At 43.9% G+C, this 23,042-nt stretch overlaps 1 protein-coding gene, 1 non-coding gene and 1 pseudogene across 9 annotated transcripts in view; 1 reads left to right on the forward strand and 2 right to left on the reverse strand.

Annotated features, from left to right (window-relative positions):
• WDR33 (WD repeat domain 33) overlaps window positions 1-23,042 on the reverse strand; it is a 135,672-nt gene that overhangs the window by 107,936 nt on the left and 4,694 nt on the right. The gene's annotated exons all lie outside the window — the stretch shown is intronic.
• TRNAG-GCC (transfer RNA glycine (anticodon GCC)) lies at window positions 7,571-7,646 on the reverse strand. The gene has a single exon. It is a non-coding gene; the product is annotated as a tRNA-Gly (tRNA).
• On the forward strand, window positions 8,098-9,833 carry LOC136378354 (tRNA (guanine(10)-N2)-methyltransferase homolog pseudogene; annotated as a pseudogene).

Genomic DNA, 23,042 nt, shown 5'->3' on the forward strand with positions numbered 1-23,042 from the left:
ATTAAGACTCTTGGAGCCAAAAAAAAAAAAAAGACTCTTAGAGCCCTGGATGGTTGGCTCAGTGGGCATGGGCCCTGCATGTTGATGTCCTGAGTTCAATTTCCGGCTAGGGCACACAGTTCAAGAAGCTCCCATCTGCTTCTCCACCCTTTCCCCTCTTCCTTCCTCTCTATCTCTCTCTTCCCCTCCCACAGCCAAGGCTCCACTGGAGCAAAGTTGGCCTGGACGCTGAGGTGGCTCCATGGCTCTGCCTCATGTGCTAGAATGGCTCTGGTTGACACGGAGCAACACCCCAGAAGGGCAGAGCATTGCCCCCTAGTGGGCTTGCTGTGTGGATCCTAGTCGGGCCCATGTGGGAGTCTGTCTCTCTGCTTCCCCACTTCTCACTTCAGAAAAATACAAAAAAAAAAGACTCTTGAACACAGAAAGCAAGTGGTGGTTTCAAGTAGTTATAAATTAGGTTGGCAGAGCAGAGATGATTTGTAACTTCTGTGAACAAGTACTAAAAAAAAGAATACATATATGAAAAATAAAAAATCAGAAAGACTGCTCTACTGAAACAAGACTATGGAGACAATCAGATAGAACTTATGTTTATTAGGTCCTGGAATGAAAAATCCAGCTATCAAAGACCATTTGAAAGTGGACCAGATATTAAATTTAGAAAATATGTATTATTTTCTTTGATGTGATACTGCACACTAATATTGCATGCTATATCATTATGTGTCATAATGTCTGCAATTACTCTCAATGGCTAAAAAGTGTGTGTGTGTGTGTGTGTGTGTGTGTGTGTAGAAACCAAATGTATTGGGTTGAATTACATCCCCTTTGTCCTTCTCTCTCCTAAGCTCCATAGGCCTTTCTTCTGCTCCTGTAACCTGTTTCCTGAGCCTATATAGCACAGTTGGCTCAGTTCTACTACCTTTGTAACTTTCTAAATGAACTCTTATAATGAGTAAAAATTTAAAAAAAGAAAAGACTGGAGCTATGATGACATAAGCCAAGAAACTACCAGAAACTAGAAGAGAGGCCTAGAGATAGATCCATCCCTAGCATCTGCCAAAGAAACACAGCACTGTTGACTTCTCTTTTTTGTATTTTTCTGAAGTTGGAAATGGGTAGGCAGTCAGACAGACTCCCACATGCGCCCGACCGGGATCCACCCGGCACGCCCACCAGGGGGCGATGCTCTGCCCATCTGGGGCATCGTTCTGTTGTAACCAGAGCCATTCTAGCATCTGAGGCCATAGCCATCCTCAGCGCCCGGGCCATCTTTGCTCCAATGGAGCCTTGGCTGCGGGAGGGGAAGAGACAGACAGAGAGGAAGGAGAGGGGGAGGGGTGGAGAAGCAGATGGGCACTTCTACTGTGTGCCCTGGCCAGGAATCAAACCCGGGACTCCTGCACGTGAGGCCGATGCTCTACCCCTAAGCCAACCGAACCGGCCAGGACCACTGTTGACTTCTTGATCTCAGGCACCAAACCTGTAAATTTGTAAGATAAATAAATGTCTATTGTTTAAGCCACTCAATTTGTGGTATTTTGTTATGGCAGCCTAGACAAATCAACAAAAAAAGAAAACACAGCAAAATTACAACAAATGTTGAATCTAGAAAGCATATATACGGTATTAACTTCTTTCAACATTTCTGAGCATCCAAAATGTTTAATATCTTGCAGTAATACCTTAAAATTGCATGAATAATCTGTTCCCCAGTAACCACTGATTTAGTAGACACTGGTAATAATAGTCTGAATAAAAGAATTTTGTTAAGCCTGACCAGGTGGTGGCTCAGTGGATAGGGCATCAGACTGAAACTCAGAGGACCCAGGTTAAAAACCACGAGGTTGCCAGCTTGAGCATGGGCTCATAAACATGATGCAATGGCCGCTGGCTTGAAGCCCAAGGTCACTGGCTTGAGCAAGGGGTCACTGACTCAGCTAGAGTGCCCCAGTCAAGGTACATGAGAAAGCAATCAATGAACAACTAAGGTGTCAAAATGAATAATTCATGCTTCTCATCTCTACCCCTTCCTGTCTATCCCTAACTGTCCTGCCCTGTCTCTCTAGCCAAAATTAAAGAAAAAAACAAAAACAGATTTTTGCTTATCAGTATCCCAAAATAACCTTCTGGGATTTTCATTGAGGTTACAATAACTCTACAAATCAGGTTGGGAAGAACTAATCTTGACAATACTGAATCTTTTTATCCATGTACATGAAATATTTTTCCATTTACTTAGGTCTTTTTTGATTACTTTCATCAAAGTTTTGTAGTCTTCCTCATATAGATCTTGCAATATGGGGGAGCATTTATATAATACTTAAGTACCGTATTTGTTGCTCCATAAGATGCATTTTCCCCCCAAAAGTGGAGGGGGGAATGCCCATACATCTTATGCAGCAAAATATATTGTATTTTATTAAATATTTTAACACACCGTTTGGTTCGGAATATTTTTTTCTTATTTTCCTCCTTAAAAAACTAGATGTGGCCCTGGCCGGTTGGCTCAGTGGTAGAGCGTCAGCCTGGCGTGCAGGAGTCCTGGGTTTGATTCCCGGCCAGGGCACACAGGAGAAGCGCCCATCTGCTTCTCTACCCCTCCTCCTCTCCGTCTCTCTCTTCCCCTCCCGCAGCCAAGGCTCCATTGGAGCAAAGTTGGCCCGAGCGCTGAGGATGGCTCTGAGGCCTCTGCCTCAGGTGCTAGAATGGCTCTGGCTGCAACAAAGCGACGCCCCAGATGGGCAGAGCATCGCCCACTGGTGGGCGTGCTAGGTGGATCCCCGTTGGGAGCATGCGGGAGTCTGTCTGACTGCCTTCCCATTTCCAACTTCAGAAAAATACAAAGAGACTCCCGTGAAGGAGAGGTGGAAACCACAGTCAACAGCCCCAGTGGGCAGGCACTGGCAATGCCCAAACCCAAAGCCCTACGCAGTAACAGAAGAGGGGGTGGCGGGCCTGCAGACAGACCATACCTAGGGAACAGAGGCCATATCCAGTGGACTCCAAAGGCCAAAACCTTCCTTTACACAGAGAAAATGCGAAGGCAAAGAAATGCAACACCAATGAACCAAGAGAAATCCCCAGAAAAGGACCTAAATGAATCAGATATAACCAAATTACCAGATGCAGAGCTTAAAATAACGATTGTTAGGATGCTCAAAGATATTAGAACAACAACAGATGGTCATTATGAAAACTTAAATAGAGAGATAGCAAATATAAAAAAGGACATTGAAATAATAAAAAAGAATCAGTCAGAAATGACAAATACAGTATCTGAAATAACACAATGGAAGGAATTAAAAGCCGGATGGATGAAGCGGAGAATCGAATCAACAAGTTAGAGGACACGATAAATAAAGGCACAGAAGCAGAGCAGAAAAAAAAAAGAGACTCAAAAAGTCTGAGGCAACTGTAAGAGAGCTCTGTGACAACATGAAGAGAAATAACATCTGCATCAGTAATCAAGATACTGAGGTTGACCCCAACAAAAATACAGTCTTTGATTTTAACAAAGTTGTAAAGGGGACTTAGTTGAAAAAAGTCTTTTTTCCAGTATGTGTGTCAGAACAATTAGACATTAAGTGAGAAAAAGAAACTCTCAGCCCATCCCAAATACATTATGTAGAAATGAACTCAAAATATTTAATAGATATAAATGTAAAATGTGAACCTGACCAGGTGGTGATGCAGTGGATAGAGTGTTGGCCTGGATTGCTAAGGACTCAGGTTTGAAACCCTGTGGTTGCTGGCTTGAGCCCGGCCTCATCTGGCTTGAGCATAGGGTCGCCGGCATGAGTGTGGGATCACAGACATGACCTCATGGCTGCTGCCTTGAAGTCTAAGGTCGCTGGCTTGAGTCTAGGGTCACTGGCTTGAGCAAGGGGTGTTTGGGTTGGCTGGGGCCCCCAGTCAAGGCACGTATGAAAAAGCAATCAATGGACAACTAAAGTGCCAGAACTGAGTTGATGCTTCTCATCTCTCTCCCTTCCTGTCTGTCGCTCTTTCTCTCTTAAAAAAAAGTTATTTATTCTTATATCAGACAACAACAAAAAAAAAATACAGAGAAAACAAACAAACAAAAAAACCTAGGGGTGTTTTATGGTCAGGTACGTCTTATGGAGCGAAAAATACAGTCAATTATTTGATGCAAATGTAGATGACAGTTTTTGTTTTGTTTTTTCTGAAGTTGGTAACGAGGAGGCAGTCAGACTCCCGCATGCACCCGACCGGGATCCACCCGGCATGCCCACCAGGGGGCGATGCTCTGCCCATCTGGAACGTCGCTCTGTTGCGACCAGAGCCATTCTAGCGCCTGAGGCAGAGGCCATGGAGCCATCCTCAGCACCTGGGCAAACTTTGCTCCAATGGAGCCTTGGCTGCGGGAGGGGAAGAGAGAGACAGAGAGGAAGGAGAAGGGGAGGGATGGAGAAGCAGATGGGCGCCTCTCCTGTGTGCCTGGCCAGGAATCAAACCCAGGACTCCTGCATACCAGGTTGACGCTCTACCACTGAGCCAACTGGCCAGGGCCAGATGACAGTTTTTAATTCCAAATTCCAACTGTTCATTGTTGCCATATAAGAAAGTAACTAAGCCTGACCAGATGGTAGCACAGTGGATAGAGCATTGGTCTGGAACACAGAGGACCTACGATCGAAACCTCAAGGTCACCGGCTTGAATGCGGGCTTACCAGCTTGAGCTTGGGGGTCACTGACTTGAGCATGGGATCACAGACATGACCCCATGGTCACTGGCTTGAGCCCCAAGGTTGCTGGCTTGAAGCCCAAGGTTGCTGACACAGCAGCAGCGCCATCCGCCCCCAAGGCATGTACGAGAAGCAATCAATAAATAACTAAAGTAATGCAACTAGCCAATGCTTCTCAGTTCCCCCATTTCTTGTCTCTCACACCAGAGCAAAAAAAAAAAAAAAAAATGAATGACAGCATTGATTTTTGTATATTTATCTTATAACCTGAAACCTTTCAATTCTTAAGATTTTCTAGAGACAATTACATCTTCTGAGAACAAATACAATTTTATTGTAGTTCTTCCTTCCCAACGTGTTTATCTTTTATTCCCTTTTCTTGTCTTACTGAATTAGCTAGGACTTCAAGGACAATGCTGAAAAGAGGTGGTGAGTATGGACATCCCTGCATTGTTCCTGATCTCAGCATCTAGTTTCTCACTATAAAGTATGATATTAGCTGTGGGGGTTTTTAGATGTACTATATCAACTTGGGAAAGTTCCCTTCTATTTCTAGTTTGCTAAGTATTTTTTTTATCATAAATGAGTATTGAATTCTGTCAAATGTTCCTTTAGTCATTAGTATAATCGTGATTTTTCTGTTTCAGCCTGTTGTTTTAACAGGTTACATCAATTCACTGAATGCTGACCAGCCTCATATACCTGAAATACATTGCCCTTGGTCATAATGTATTTAATTCTTTTTATTCATTGCTGCACTGGATTTGCTAATAGTATATTTTGTTGAAGATTTCTGTAATTTATGTTCCAGAGATACTGAGCTATAGTTTCCTCCTATCTTTGTCTGCTTTTGGCATTAGAATAATACTGGCCTCAAGAATGAATTAGGGCCTGATCTATGATGGCATTATGGATAAAGCATCAACCTGGAATAATGAGGTTACCGGTTCGAGACCCTGGTCTTGCTTAGTCAAGGCACATATGACAATCAATCAATGAACCACTAAAGTGAAGCAACAATGAGTTGATATTTCTTACTCCAACCACACCTCTTTGTAAAATCAATAAATAAAATCTTTTTAAAAATGAATGAATTAGGAAGTATCCCCTCTACATCTATTTTCTGGAATAGGCATAATTTTTTCTGATTTGTTCAGTAGAATTCACCAATGAACCCATTTGGGTCTGGTGCTTTCTACTTGATTCACTTGCGCCTAACCAAGTGATGGAACAGTGGATAGGGTGTCAGACTGGTATGTTGAAAATCCAAGTTTGAGGCCCTGAGGTCACCAACTTGGGCACAGGCTGATCCGACTTGAGTGTGGGCTCACCAGCTTGAGTGCGGGGTTGATGGCTTCAGCCCAAACATCACTGGCTTGAAGCACATGGTCACTGGATTGAGCCCGAGGTCACTGGCTTGATCAGGGGGTCACTCACTCTGCTGTAGACCCCCGGTCAAGGCACATATGAGAAAGCAATCAATGAACAATTAAGGTGCAGCAACAAAGAGTTGGTGCTTCTCATCAACTTCCTGTCGGTCTGTCCCCGTCTCTGTCACAAAAAAACCCCCAAAAGATTCACTTGCATATTATGTTTCCCCACCATATGCCTAGCTTAAAATCTTTAGACATACATATTTACATTTTAAAAGGGCAAAGGGCCATAAAACTGTGTACAAAATGGCCTAACCCAGTGGTCCCCACCCCCTGGGCCGCAGACCGGTACCGGTCCGTAGGCCATTTGGTACTGATCTGCAGAGAAAGAATAACTAACTTACATTATTTCCATTTTATTTATATTTAAGTCTGAACGATGTTTTATTTTTTTTAAATGACCAGATTCCCTCTGTTACATTCATCTATGACTCACTCTTGACGCTTGTCTCGGTCACGTGATACATTTATCCGTCCGACCCAAAAGGCTGGCCCATGAAAATATTTTCTGACATTAAACCAGTCTGTGGCCCAAAAAAGGTTGGGGACCACTGGTCTAATCTATGGTGCCACACTGGATAAAGAGTTGACCAGGAATGCTGAGTTCACCAGTTCGAAACCCTGGGCTCACACGGTCAATGCACATGTGGGAAGCAACTACTACCAGTTGATGCTTCCAGCTTCCTGTCTTTCTTTCCCTATCTCTCTCTCTTACCTCTCTCTCCCTCCCCCCATCTAAAATCAATAAACTTTTTTAAAAACGTTATGGGATTTTGGTTATATACATAAAGAATTGAAAGCAGATACACAAACAGATATTTGCAAACCCACGCCTAAATATCCATTAACAGATGAATGGAAAAGGAAAAGTATGATGTATTCAATATTATTCAGCCTTAAAAAGGCAGGGAATTTTAATACATGATACATGGCAAGCTTTGAAGACATTATGCTAAGCCACAAAAAGATATAGTACATTTCCCATTCTGTGAGGTTTCTAGGATAGTCAAATATGCGGACACAGAAAACAAAATGGTAGCTGTCATGGGCTGGAGGACAGAGGAATGGGCAGTTAGTGTTTAAGAAGTAGATTAAGTAGATTTTCTTTTTTTTTTTTTTTTTTTTCTGAAGCTGGAAACGGGAAGAGACAGTCAGACAGACTCCCGCATGCACCCGACAGGGATCCACCCGGCACGCCCACCAGGGGGCGACACTCTGCCCACCAGGGGGCAATGCTCTGCCCCTCTGGGGCATCGCTCTGTTGCGACCAGAGCCACTCTAGCACCTGGGGCAGAGGCCAAGGAGCCATCCCCAGCACCCGGGCCATCTTTGCTCCAATGGAGCCTTGGCTGCGGGAAGGGAAGAGAGAGACAGAGAGGAAGGAGAGGGGGAGGGGTGGAGAAGCAGATGGGCGCTTCTCCTGTGTGCCCTGGCCGGGAATCGAACCCGGGACTTCCGCACGGCAGGCCGACACTCTACCACTGAGCCAACTGGCCAAGGCCATAAGTAGATTTTCAATTGGGGAAGCTGAAAGATTCTGGAGATAGACGGTGGTGATGGTCACACAACAATATGAACATTCTTAACCCCACAGAAGTATCTACACTTAAAATGGTTAAAATGCTGTCTGACCAGACGGTGGCACAGCAGATAGAGCGTCAGACTGGGATGCGGAAGGACCCAGGTTCGAGACCCCGAGGTCGCCGGCTTGAGCGCAGGCTCATCTGGTTTGAGCAAAAGCTCACCAGCTTGGACCTAGGGTCACTGGCTTGAGCAAGGGGTTACAGGCACATATGGAGAGCAATCAATAAACAACTAAGGTGTTACCATGAAAAACTGATGATTGATGCTTCTCATCTCTCTCCGTTCCTGTCTGTCTGTCCCTTTCTATCCCTCTCTCTGACTCTGTTAAAAAATAATAATAAAATAAAATGGTTGGGGTGGCGGCTGCAATGGCGCTGCCGTGCTCTCTGAATAGATATCTGCTGTTCATGGCGCAAGAACACCTGGAGTTCCGCCTGCCGGAAATAAAGTCTCTGCTTTCCCTTTTTGGAGGCCAGTTTACCAATAATCAAGAAACTTATGGAAAGGTCCATATTTGAACTATGGGGTCATGGAAAATCGCCAGAGGAGCTGTACAGTTCTCTTAAAAACTACCCTGTGGAGAAGATGGTTCCATTTCTACATTCAGATTCTACATATAAAATAAAGATTCACACATTTAATAAAACATTGACACAAGAAGAAAAAGTCAAACGAATAGATGCTCTTGAGTTTCTGCCATTTGAAGGAAGAGTAAATTTAAAGGAGCCACAGCATGTATTCTCTCTTTTGGAGGATTATGGTTTGGACCCAAACTGCATTCCTGAGAATCCACATAATATTTATTTTGGTAGATGGATTGCGGATGGACAAAGAGAGCTTATTGAGTCATACAGTGTCAAAAAGAGACACTTTATTGGTAATACAAGCATGGATGCTGGTTTGTCATTCATCATGGCCAACCATGGAAAAGTGAAAGAAAATGATATTGTCTTTGATCCATTTGTTGGAACAGGAGGCCTTCTGGTAGAATCTGCTCACTTTGGTGCTTATGTGTATGGGACAGACATAGACTACAACACACTTCATTGCTTGGGAAAGGCTAGTCGGAAGAACCAGAAGTGGAGAGGCCCAGATGAAAACATCAGGGCCAATCTCCGCCAGTATGGCTTGGAGAAGCACTACCTTGATGTCCTGGTTTCAGACGCATCCAAACCTGCCTGGAGAAAGGGCACACATTTTGATGCAATCATCACTGATCCTCCATATGGTATCAGAGAATCTACAAGAAGAACAGGTTCACAGAAGGAAATACCAAAGGGGATAGAAAAATGTCCAGAAAGCCATGTTCCTGTTTCCCTGAGTTATCATCTGAGCGATATGTTTTTGGATCTGTTAAACTTTGCAGCTGAGACCCTCATATTAGGTGGAAGACTAGTCTATTGGTTACCAGTGTACACCCCAGAGTACACCGAAGAGCTGGTCCCCTGGCACCCTTGCCTGAAACTCATTAGCAACTGTGAGCAGAAGCTTTCCAGTCACACGTCAAGGCGTTTGATCACCATGGAGAAGGTGAAGACGTTTGAGAACCGGGACCAGTATTCACATCTGCTAAGTGATCAGTCTCTGCCATACCAAGGTCATAATTCTTTCCGTGAGAAATATTTCAGTGGGATAACAAAAAGAATTGCCAAGGAAGAAAAATCTAGCCAGGAGTGAAAATTAAGATTTTGACAATGGAGAAAGAATAAGGATTTGATAGAAGAGACGTCTGGATGTGAACTTCTATGTATGATGCAGAAAACATGTACTGTTTTAAATAATTTTCTATAACAACATAAATACTACAAAGTAAGTGAATAATTCTTTTAAAATTAGCTTTTTTTAAATAGACTATTTTGTTGTATGTGGTCTTTTGAACCTTATTTAATTTATATTTGTACTTTCAAGTATTACGGAAATTGAAAACAGTTATATTTTTGGTAATTAATTTACAAAGGGAACTGATATTGTTGACTTTTTAAAACAGCTGTGTACCGAATATATTGTAGGCAGTTAATAATGGTTGAGGATTTATTTGTTAGGTAGATTTGTTTAAATTTGGTTTTTGATTGTAACTGATGTACATTGCCACTAATAAAGCTTACTGGGGATTCCTAAAAAAAAAAATAAATAAAAAAATAAAAATAAAAAAATAAAATGGTTGGCCCTGGCCGGTTGGCTCAGTGGTAGAGCGTCAGCCTGGCGTGCGGAAGTCCCGGGTTCGATTCCTGGCCAGGGCACACAGGAGAAGCGCCCATCTGCTTCTCCACCCCTCCCCCTCTCCTTCCTCTCTGTCTCTCTCTTCCACTCCCACAGCCGAGGCTCCATTGGAGCAAAGATGGCCTGGGCGCTGGGGATGGCTCCTTGGCCTCTGCCCCAGGTGCTAGAGTGGCTCTGGTCACAACAGAGCGACGCCCCAGGAAGGGCAGAGAATCGCCCCCTGGTGGGCAGAGCTTCGCCCCATGGTGGGCGTGCCAGGTGGATCCCGGTCGGGCGCATGCGGGACTCTGTCTGACTGTCTCTCCCCGTTTCCAGCTTCAGAAAAAATAAATAAATAAATAAATAAAATAAAAAATAAAATAAAATGGTTAAAATGCTAAATTTTATGTTAAGCATATTTTACCAGAATTGAAAAAAAAATTGAAACCCAGCAAGCACTCAGTAAGTATGTGACTGAATGGCCTTGACCTGTGGTGGCAGAGTGGATAAAGCATAGACGTAGAATGCTAATGTTGCCAGCACAAAACCCTGGACTTGCTTGGTTAAGGCACGAATGCGAGTTGATGATTCCTGTTCCCTCCTTCCTTTTCTCCCTCACTTCTCTCTAAAATGAATAAATAAAATCTTAAAAATAAAAAAAAAATGTGAAGATCCTTGATTAAAACACTGATACGAGCCGACCAACATACAAATTTTTTTAGATACAAGGTGCGACTCGGTCGTATTTCTGTTCGAGATCGGAGCGAAATTCCGAGATACGAGTCGTGATTCAGGAAGCTTCCGCTAGTTGGCATGTTGCCACACGGGCCCAGTATCCACAGCATAACACCAGCATCTTGTTCTTTCTCACATGTTACCCGCAGAATCAAGTCGAATCTCGTGCGCTGTACTCGTTCTTGCATCATTTTTGCATTTTTTACTAACTTTTTTTGTGTGCTGTCATGGGGCCAAAAAAAGTGAGTGTAAAGGACAGTGGTGAGAAAAAGAAGAGAATGTTGTCGTAGTGTATGAGTGATTGAACTGGCAAGGTTGTACAACCGCAATACATCTACAATCTGTAACATCCTTAAACAAAAGGATGCCATCAAAAGCGCAAATCCAGCGAAAGGAACTACAATTCTGTCCCAATTAAGGACAAATATCCATGAAGAAATAGAAAAGCTTCTGCTGGTGTGGGTGAAAGAGAAAGAGCTGGCAGGAGATACAGTGATGGAGACTGTAATATGCGAAAAGGTATGTATTATTTACCGCGACTTGAAAAAGAAAGAACCATCAACCTCAAAAAAAGGCAGCAGAAGATACGTTTAAGGCAAGTCACAGCTGGTTTGAAAATTTCAAGCAGAGATCTGGCATCCACTCGGTGGTGAGGCATGGTAAAGCTGTGAGTGCTGACATTAAGGCAGCTGAGGAGTACATCGCACATTTTGCGGCACTTATCACAAAGGAAGGCTACATCCCCCAACAAGTGTTCAACTGTGACAGAACAGGTTTTGGAAAAAACTGCCCCAGACGACTTTAATTACCGCAGAGAAGCTGCCAGGCTATAAACCCATGGAGGACCGTCTGACCCTTGCATTGTGTGCAAATGCTAGCGGTGACTGTAAAGTAAAGCCACTGCTAATATATCATTCTGAAAATCCTCGAGCCTTTCAGACTCACAAGATTCTTAAGAAAAACTGCAGGTTATGGGCGTGCCAATGCTAGGGCATGGGTTACGCGGCAGTTTTTTATTGAATGGGTAAATCTCCTCTTTGGTCCTGCAGTAAAGAAATATCTTCAAGAAAATAAACTCCAGATGAAAGCATTACTAATCCTTAATAATGCTCCAGCCCACCCACCTGGTCTTGAAGATGACATTCTCAATGAGTTCAAATTCGTGAAAGTCCTCTACCTCCCACCCAACACGACTTCTATCTTGTAACCTAAGGATCAACGGGTCATTTCCAACTTTAAAAAGCTTTACACAAAGCACTTGTTCTGCCGCTGCTTTGAGGTGACTGATAATACAAATCTAACCCTGCGAGAGTTTTGGAAAGATCACTACAACATCGTGGTATGTTTACGCATTATTGACTTGGCATGGCAAGAGGTTACAAGAAGAACCTTAAACTCAGCATGGAAAAAGTTATAGCTTGATGTTGCAGACAGGGACTTCAAAGGATTCAAACCAGAGACCGAGACCGAGGTAGAAGCGTTGAAGGAGATTGTGTCCCTCGGAAAGTCGATGGATCTGAAGGTAGATGAGGGTGATGTAAACGAGCTCATCGATGAACATGAGGAACTCTCCACAGAGGAGTTGAAGGAGCTACAGATGATGCAACATACGGAGCTTCTGCAAGAGATTAGTAGTGAGGAGGAGGTAGAGTCCGAGGAAGTGATTTCTACAAGTGCAATGTGGGAGAAGCTTTCAAGTTTCATTGAAAAGAAACACCCAGAAAAAATTACAACTGGTCTTGCTTCAGCACTTTTTAATGACACTTGTTTGTCACACTTCTGTAACATTTTAAAAGGGAGGCAAAGCAAATCTCTTTGGATAGATTTTTATTCAGAAGTCCTGCAAGTGAAAGTGCAGCCAAAAAGGCAAAAACAGGTGATGATTAAATGAAAAATACGTAATGTTAAGCTTAGGTTAAGTTTAAAGTTAAGAAAGTGCATTTTTTTACAATTAAGTTTTTGTGGTTTCATTTTAAGTAAAGAAAGTGAAGTTTTTGTTTTGTTTAAAGTAAAGAAAATGCAGTTTTAGTTTACATTTAGTGTTAAGAAAGTGCAGTTTTACTTTACGTGTCTGCAGTGCCTGCATCCCTTCCTCCCTCCCTCCTCCTGTGCCATTTACCTGCGTTAGCCACACTCGTCTGTCTCCAAATAAGAATACAGTACTAAATAACAAATTTTTTCTTTTATTTCATATATTTTGTTATGCACTAGTAAAGTATACATGTGTGTTTCTTAATTAAAAACATGTCTTTTTTCATAATTTAGGATGGTTTGGGGATGTTTCACAGGGCGGAATGGATTAAATCTATTTCAGTTATTTTAAATGGGAGAAGTTTGTTTGATATAAAAGTTGATTGACTTAGAGCTCAGTTACAGAACGATTTAAACTCAAAGTTCCACGGTATTAGCCCGGACCAATTGGCTAGGTAGTGTGTGGATGTAGACCAGCATTGGCCTGGTGTGTGGATGTCCCAGGTTTAATTCCTGATCAGGGCACACAGGAGAAGGGCCCAATCTGCTTCTCCAACTCTCCTTCTCTCGATTCTCTCTCTCTCTCTTTTCCTCCCCTCCTGCAGCCAAGGCTTGATTAGAGTTGGCCCTGGGGAACTGAAGATGGCTCCATGACCTCCACCTCAGGTGCTAAAAAATGGCTCCAGTTGCAATGGAGCAAGGGCCCCAGATGGGCAGAGTCATCACACCCTGTGGGCTTGCTGGGTGGATCCGAGTCGGGGCACATGTGGGGGTCTCTCTCCACCTCCCCTCTTCTCACAAAATGAAAAAAAAAAGGGAAACATTGATATTACTTAAAAATATATTTTTTTGATTGAGTGCTCTTAATAAATACATAATGAAAGGTTCTTTTTAAAATATTAGAATGAATGCCACAGGAAGAAACAAGAAGTCATGAGTGGGGTAGCACAGATGCAGAACAGAAAAGTTTCTCATGAACTAATGAAATGATGAAAGAATGAGAACACCAGGTAGAGAAGTGAAAAAGAGCTATCGCAGGCAAAGAAAACAGCAAATAGAAAAAAATAGTTTGCTTTTAGTTTTAATTCAGTCATAACTGACACACAACCTTGTATTAGTTTTAGGTGTACCTGAGTTTTTAAAAATGGTTCATAAACAGTCTGACCTAGCGGTGACGCAGTGAATAAAGCATGAGACAGGGACACAGAGGACCCAGGTTCAAAACCTGGAGGTCCCCGGCTTGAGCACAGGTTCACCAGCTCGAGGGCAAGGTCATCAGCTCTAGCCCAATCACCAGCTTGAGCACAGGATCATATACATGGCCCCATGGTTGCTGGCTTAAGCCCAAAGGTCGCTTGAGCCAGGGGTCACTTGTTCTGCTGTAGCCCCCCCAGTCAAGCCACATATGAGAAAGCGATCAATGAACAACTAAGGTGCCGCAACAAAGAATGGATGCTTCTCATCTCTCTCCCTTTCTGTCTGTTCCTCTCTGTCTCCCTCTCTCTGTCACACACACAAAAACATGGTTCATAGACACGGTAGGGTGAAGAGGGAACAGCAGTGGAAGAAAGTGCAAACCTAAGATATGTTAAAACTGGGTTCTATATTTCTATCATGACAACCTAGACAGGCAAAAGAGTTTAAATCTACCAAGTTCAGCAAGAAGCCTTAACTGAGGTCTACAGAAACATACCATATTTCCCCAAGTATAAAATGCTCCCATGTATAAGATGCACCTTAATTTGGGGCCCAAAATTTGAAAAATAAAAAGTATTACATAAAGTTATTATTATTTTTTTATTTGACAGAGAGAGAGTCAGAGAGAGGAGCAGATAAGGACAGACAGGAAGGGAGAGAGATGAGAAGCATCAATTCTTCATTGCGGCACTTTAGTTGTTTATTGATTGCTTTCTCATATGTGCCCTGATTTAGGGGCTACAGCAGACCGAGCAACCCCTTGCTCAAGCCAGTGACCTTGGGCTCAAGCTGGTAAGCCTTGCTCAAACCAGATGAACCTGCGCTTCAGCTGGTGACCACAGGGTTTCAAACCTGGGTCCTCGGTGTACCAGTCCAACACTCTATCACTGAGCCACTGCCTGGTCAGGCCGTATTACATAAAGTTATTGAACTCGCCTGACCAGGCGGTGGCGCAGTGGATAAAGCGTCGGACTGGGATGCAGAAGACCCAGGTTCAAGACCCCGAGGTCGCCAACTTGAGCGAGGGCTCATCTGGTTTGAGCAAAAGTTCACCAGCTTGGACCCAAGGTCGCTGGCTCAAGCAAGGGGTTACTCGGTCTGCTGTAGCCCCACGGTCAAGGCACATATGAGAAAGCAATCAATGAACAACTAAGGTGTCGCAACACGCAACAAAAAACTAATGATTGATGCTTCTCATCTCTCCATTCCTGTCTGTCTGTCCCTGTCTATCCTTCTGACTCTGTAAAAAAAAAAAGATAAATAATAAAAAAAAAATTTTTTTAAGTTATTGAACTCAAGTTTTATTCATCATAAAATTCACATAGCTCATCAGCGCAAAAAAGCAGGAAATCCAAGTAAAAAAAACTACAACCACTATATAAGATGCACCCAGACCTCAAATTTTTCAGAAAGGGATGCATCTTATACATGGAGAAATACAGTAAATAGGTAAAATGAATTCAATGGCATCCCTCACCTTGCATGTAGAATTCTGGTATGGACATTAACATTTTTTCTAGGAAGAAAGTAGGGACGTAGACTTTCACCACATTACCACAGGGCCCAAAAAAAGATAAAAAGCACTGTTACAGGCAGATGAATTAATCATCCCAAAAATATAATTATAAAATTTGAATTTTAGTCTAACCAAGCAGTAGCACAGTGGGTAGAGCATTGACCAGGGACACTGAGGTCCCAGGTTCGAAACCCCAAAGTCACTGGCTTAAGCATGGGCTCACCAGTTTGAATACAGAATCACTGGCTTGAGCACAGAATCATAGACATGACCTATTTATGGTCGTCGCCGGCTTGAACCCAAGGTCACTGGCTTGATCAATATGAGTTTGACTTTGTGGTTAGAAATCTGTAAGCTTTAATTCTGGTTCTAACAAAAGCAATTTTATATAACTGTAGTGAATCTTAATTTTATAAAGGGGAAGAGGTTCACATCAAAAAAATAATGGAGGACAGCCTGACCTGTGTTGGCACAATGGATTAAGTGCTGACCTGGAACGCTGAGATCGTTAGTTCAAAACCCAAGGTTTGCCCCATCAGGGCACATACAAGAAGCAATCAATGAATAACTAAAGTGAAGCAAGTACAATCTCGCTCCTTCTCTATCCTGCTCTCTAAAATCAATAAATAAAATCTTTTTAAAACAATATAATGGAGGCCTAACCAGGAGGTGGCGCAGTGCATGGAGCGTTAGACTGGGATGCGGAGGACCCAAATTCGAGACCCCAAAGTCGCCAGCGTGAGTGCGGGCTCATCTGGTTTGAGCAAAGCTCACCAGCTTGGACCCAGGGTCACTGGATTGAGCAGGGGGTTATTCGGTCTGCTGTAGCCCCACGGTCAGGGCACATACATAGGAAAGCAATCAATGAGCAGCTAAGGTGTCGTAATGAAAAACTGATGATTGATGCTTCTCATCTCTTTCCGTTCCTGTCTGTCTGTCTGTCCCTCTCTCTGACTCTCTGTCTCTAAAACAAAACAACAAAAACCAAACAAACAAAAAGAAACAATATAATGAAGGCCTGACCAAGTGGTGGCACAGGATAGAGCACTGACCTGGGACACTAAGGACCCAGGTTCGAAACCCCAAGGTCGCCAGCTTGAGCATGAGCTCATCCAGCTTACACACAGTATCACTAGCTCACAGACATGATCCCACAATTGCTGACTTGGGCCCAAGGTTACAGGCTTGACCAAGGAGTCACTGGCTCAGCTGGAGCACCCCAGTCAAGGGACATTATGATAAGCAATCAATGAACAACTAAACTGACGCAACTATGAGTTGATGCTTCTCATCTATCCCCCTTCCTGTCTGCCTGTCTCTCTCTAAAATAATAATAATAATAATAATAATAATAGTAATAATGGAGGATGTTCTTACATTGGTGAAATTTTTTTAACTTCACTTTTATGTTTATAAAGATTTTATTTATTGATTTTACAGAGAGAGGAGGGGTGGGTAATGAGAAGTATCAACTCATAGTTGCTTCAGTTTAGTTGTTCATTGCTTGCTTGTTGTTTGCTGTATGTGCCTTGGCAGGGCAAGCTATGGGTTTCGAACTGGTGACCTCAGCATTCCAGGACAATGGATTATCCACTGTGCCACCACAGGCCAGGCATTAACTTCATTTTTAAATGTCCATTAACTCTTTTTATTGTATCCTCAATAACCACTGTACCGGCAAACTGAAGACATTACTGATTCGGTTCTAGACCACTGTGATAGAGTCTCACAATAAAACAAGTGGTAAATTTTGCTGGTGGAGGGTCTTGCCTTCAGGTTGTAAAAAACACATCATCTGTGCCTGACCAGGCAGTGGCACAGTGGATAGAGATTCGAAACGCTGAGGTCAACAGCTTGAGCGCGGGTTCATCTGGCTTGAGCATGGGATCAAAGACATGAAGCCCAAGTTCGCTGGCTTGTGCAAGAGGTCACTTGCTCTGCTATAGCTCTACCTCCCCCCATGAAGGCACATATGAGACAGCAATCAATGAACAACTAAGGTGCAGCAACAAAAAATTGATGCTTCTCATCTCCCTTCTTGTCTCTCTGTCCCTATCTGTCCCTCTCACCAAAAAACAAACAAACAAAAAAAACCATCTGTGCAGAACAATAAAAGAAAGCACAAATAAAACGAGGTATACCATATTTTTGAATTTTTTTTTTATTACAGGGACAGAGAGAGAGTCAGAGAGAGGGATGGATAGGGACAGACAGACAAGAACGAAGACAGATGAGAAACATCAATCATCAGTTTTTCGTTGCGACCCTTAGTTGTTCATTGATTGCTTTCTCATATGTGCCTTGACGCAGGCCTTCAGCAGACTGAGTAACCCCTTGCTCGAGCCAGCGACCTTGGGTCCAAGCTGGTGAGCTTTTTGCTCAAGCCAGATGAGCTTGCGCTCAAGCTGGTGAGCTCCGGGTCTCGAACCTAGGTCCTTCCACATCCCAGTAGGACGCTCTATCCACTGCGCCACCACCTGGTCAGGCAATTTTTGAAATCTTAATTAACTTCTTTGGAGGGAAATGCCAAACTAAGACAGTAAATCTCATAGGACAAGTAAAGACACCATCAATTCCATATACTAGGAACCAGTTACGCCAATGTGGGTAAAGAACTAGAAATTGAGAACTATAAAATCAAGAGGTACTCAAAGTGTTAAACTTGTCATTTCATCTTTATTGACAATCTGAAATATTCAGTACCATCTCTTTAGGATTGTCTCTATAGGAAATAATTGTTTTTGTGAATTTCACTAAATTGTTTTATCTTCAGTTTAGTCATTAAACCAGGTTAAAAAAATGAGCCGAGCCTGACTAGTAGTGGTGCAGTGGATAGAGCTTCGACCTGGGATGCGGAAAGACCCAGGTTCGAGACCCCGAGGTTGCCAGCTTGAGTGCAGGCTCATCTGGTTTGAGCAAAAGCTCACCAGCTTGGACCCAAGGTTGCTGGCTCCAGCAAGGGGTTACTCAGTCTGCTGAAGGCCCGTGGTCAAGGCACATATGAGAAAGCAACCAATGAACAACTAAGGTGTTGCAACGAAAAACTGATGATTGATGCTTCTCATCTCTCTCCGTTCCTGTCTGTCTGTCCCTATCTTTCCCTCTCTCTGACTCTCTCTGTCTCTGTAAAAAAAAATAAATAAATAAAATAAATAAATAAGTGCACAGTTACTAAAGATACATGTTCTAGAACATGGCTGTTAAAAGAAATATGAGTTACATTTGTAATTTAAAACTTTCTAGTAGTCACATTAAAAAAAAAATCCCAGTTTTGGAACCCTGAGGTTACAGCTCTGAGTGAAGGTTCACCAGTTTAAGCACAGGGTCACCGGCTTGAAGCCTAAGGTCGCTGGCTTGAACAATAGGTCACTGGTTCAGCTGCAGCCTCCCCCAATCGAGGCACATATGAGAAGCAATCAACGAACTAAAGTGCCACAACTATGAGTTGATGCTTCCCATCTATCTCTTCATCTCTCCAAAAAAAAAAAAGGAAGAAAGAGCGCTTCCAGTCAGGATGGCGGATAGGTAAAAAGTACTCACATTCTCTGATGACCACATAAAAATTACAACTAAACTGCAGAAAAACCATCACTGAGAAACATCTGAAATCTAGCTGAAGAGAAGTCCTATCACTTAAGATACAAAGCAGCCTTGTGGAGAATGACAGGAGGTGTGGAGACACAGAATGGGCAGCCCCATTTCCTCTTGTGATTAATTAAAAATTGGGAGGGATAGCTCAGCTGCTGAGGTCTCTCCTGAGGAGCAAGGAGTCCCAGCCCTATAACAAAGCCTCCAGCCCAGGGTTCCTGTGCCAGGAAGAGAAGTTCCCATAACTTCTAGCTGTGGAAACCAACAAGGATTATGGCTGAGTGAGGCAGAAGCTGCTGGAGTCTCAGGCATTTCTCTTAAGGGGCCAGTGCACAAACTTACTTGGACTTACTGGCTCTGAGCACAAGTACTGGGACAGCAGCTTGAAAGGCCCTGGGGACATACAGGAGGAACTGTTTTGTCTGGCTTCCAACTAGGACTGAAGGGCCAGCTTTCTGCCAAACAGAAGTGCTGGCAGAGAAAACTGTTCCTTTTCTAAGCTCTCCCGCCACAGAGCCTGCAGGCAGACACCATATCTGAGTCTCCATGAACCTGACTAACACTGTTTGCCCTGCCTTGATGAGTCCCTGAAACTGCCCCACCCAATTTGGAGGCCAATACTAGCCATTTCAGTGGTTTTTCCATACAAATCACTTGTCATGGTTAATGCTTTTGGCTTTCCTAAAATTTCCCAAACGTTCACAATCCCCCAAACAAACACCATCTTGCTGTGTCCCATGCCTCTTGCTAAGTAGTGCTAGGCCAGTCATGAGTGGTAGCTGATCTTGGTCCAAAGCTTGGTCTCACTGAGGCACCTCCAAGCCCAACACAAATAGCAACCATCTGCACATTGCTTTGTAGCTCATGCTGGGTGACCCCAGACAGGAGATAGGTGGCAGCTCATCTTGGCCTGCACCTCCCATGAGGCCCAGAGCCAATGCACCTGATGGCCAGTTTCAGACCATGCCAGAGAACCACCCAAACACCTCCACCAGAGACACACTTAAGGCTCAGACCCATTGGAAACCAAAGCTCTACTAAAGCAAGTCCTGCTCTGCAGGGTCAGCCCCTGCACAGCAGCTCAGCCACTGTGGTAACAGCCAGATCTCACAATTAGCCTGAGGGTAAATCCCTCTCACTAATTTGACAACAGCGTCCAAGGCTCAACTAGGGTGCACAGCCCACTAGGAGGTGGTGCACCTGGAGCCTCCAGCTCAGGTGACTGGGGAGGCTGCTGCACCACTGGGCCCTACAGGACACCTTCATAAGACCCCACTACCAAAACCAGGAGATGTAGCAGCTCTACATAATACAGAGGAACAAACACAGGAAGACAGTGAAAATTAAGCGACAAAAAACAAGTCCTAAATGAAATAACCTAACATAACTCAAGGGGGAAAAACAGCAAACAAAATGGAGACAAGCAATCTACCAGATGCAGAGTTCAAAACACTGGTTATGCCTGACCAGGCAGTGGCACAATGGATAGAGTGTCGGACTGGGATGCAGAAGGACCCAGAGTCGAGACCCTGAGGTCGCCAGCTTCAGCACAGGCTCATCTGGTTTGAGCAAAAGTTCACCAGCTTGGACCCAAGGTCGCTGGCTCAAGCAAGAGGTTTCTCAGTCTGCTGAAAGCCCGCGGTCAAGACACATATGAGAAAGCAATCAATGAACAACTAAGGTGTCCTAACGCACAAGGAAAAACTAATGATTGATGCTTCTCATCTCTCTGTTCCTGCCTGCCTGTCCCTGTCTATCCCTCTCTCTGACTCTGTGTCTCTGTAAAAAAAAAAAAAAAAGAAAAGAAAAAAAACACTGGTTATAAGGATGCTCAATGATCTCAATGAGAACTTCAACAAAGACAAGACACAAAAAAAACAGAAACCATAAAAAGGAACCAGTAAAAAAAAAATACATAATTAAAATGAAGACTACGTTATAGAAAATCAACAGATGAACATATGATTGAAATCAGTGGTTTGGAAGATAAGGAAACAGAAAACAATCAAAGCAGCACAAAAAAAAAAAAAAAGTTTAAGGAACCTGTGGACAACATTCTCATCACGGGGCTACCAGAAGGAAGAGATCAGGAAATTGAAATTTTGGCCTGACCAGGCGGTGGCACAGTGAATCGAATGTTGACCTGGGACATTGAGGACCCAGGTTCAAAGCCTGGAGGTCACTGGCTTGAGCACAGGATCATAGACATGACCCCATGGTCACTGGCTTGAAGTCCAAGGTTGCTGGTTTGAGCAAGGGGTCACAGGCTTGGCTGGAGCCCTCCCACCGCCGATCAAGGCACATAGGAGAAAGCAATCAATGAACAACTGAAATGCCACAACTGTGAGTTAATGCTTCTCATCCCTCCCTTCCTGTTCGTCTTTCTCTGTTTCTCTTTTACTAAATAAATAAATAATAAAAAGAAAACTTGTTTGAGCCCTGGCCAGTATGATCAGTGGTAGAACATCAGCCCGGCATGTGGATGTCCGGGTTTGATTCCCAGTCAGGGCACACAGGAGAAGCAACCATCTGCTTCACCCCCCCACCCCCGTCTCCCTCACACCTCTCTTGCCCTCCATAAGTGCATTAACCCAGGTAGCTAAGGATGGCTCCTTCAAGCCTCTGCCTCAGGCACTAAAAATAGCCCAGTTGTGAGCATGGCCCCAGGTGCGCAAAGTATCGGCCCCAACAGGGTTGCAGGGTGGATCTCAGTCGGGGTACATGCAGGAGTCTATCTCCCCTCCTCTCAATTGGGAAAAAAAAAAATTTAAAAAAACTTGTTTGCCCTGACCAGGCAGTGGCACAGTGGATAGAGCAGCAGACTGGAACACAGAGGGCTCAGGGTCGAAACCCAAGGTCGCGAGCTGGAGCATGGGATCATCTGGTTTGACCAAGGCTCAACAGCTTGAGCCCAAGGTTGCTGGCTTGAGCAAGGGGTCACTTGCTCTGCTGTAGCCCCCTGGTTAAGGCACATATGAGAAAGCAATCAATGAACAATTAAGAAGTCACAACGCACAACGAGAAACTAATGATTGATGCTTCTCATCTCTCTCCGTTCCTGTCTGTCCCTGTCTATCTCTGCCTCTGTAAAAAAATAAATAAATAAATAAACAGCCCTCACTGTCTGGTTGGCTCAGTGGTAGAGTGGAGGCCTGAGCCAACAACTACCAAGTGTGTGTATGTCCTGAGTTCGATTCCCCATCAGAACACACAGGAGAAGGGACCATCTGCTTCTCCGCCCTCCTCCTTTTCTCTCACTCTCTTTCTGTCCTGCAGCCATGGCTCAATTGGTTCCAGCAAGTTGGCCCCGGTTGGCCCTGGGCTGAGAATGGTTCCATGGCCTTGCCTCAGGAGCTTAAAATAGCTCAGTTGCCAAGCAACAGAGCAGCAGCCTCAGATGAGCGGAGCACGGCCCATAGGGAGCTTGCCAGGTGGATCCTGGCTGGGGCGCATGCAAGAGTCTTGCCTCTCTGTCTCTACACCTCGCACTTAATACATAAACAAGCAGTCCAGAAACAGACTCACAGGTACAGAGAACATTATGATGGTTGCCAGATGAGATAGGGACTGGGGGGTATGGGTGGAAAAGGTGATGGGATTAAGTATAAATTGGTAGTAATGGAATAGTGATGCGGACAAAGTACAGCATAGAAAAAGTTAATAATATTGTTATAACTAAGTATGGTGTCAGATGGGTACTAGATTTATCAGGGTTATCACTTCATAAGTTACATTCATGTCTCATCAATGGGTTGTACACTTGCAAGTAATATAATATTCATCATCTGTAACTGAAAAATAAAAAATTATTATAATTTTTATTCAGTGATAGGAGGGGAGGTGGAGACAGACTCCTGCACACACCCAGACAGAGATCCACCGGGAAAACCCACTTAGGGGGCAATGCTTTGCCCATCTGAAGCCCCTACTCCATTGCTTGGCAACCAATTCTTCTTAGTACCTGACGTAGAGCCATCCTCAGTGCCCCGGTCCAACCCGCTACAATTTAGCCATGGCTGCAGGTGGGGGGGGGGGGGGGTGAGAGAGAGAGAGAGAGAGAGAGAGAGAGAGAAGCGAGAGGGGGAGGGGTAGAGAAGCAGATGGATG

The sequence above is a fragment of the Saccopteryx leptura genome, chromosome 7 (assembly GCF_036850995.1).
Source record: "Saccopteryx leptura isolate mSacLep1 chromosome 7, mSacLep1_pri_phased_curated, whole genome shotgun sequence".
NCBI lineage: Eukaryota > Metazoa > Chordata > Mammalia > Chiroptera > Emballonuridae > Saccopteryx > Saccopteryx leptura.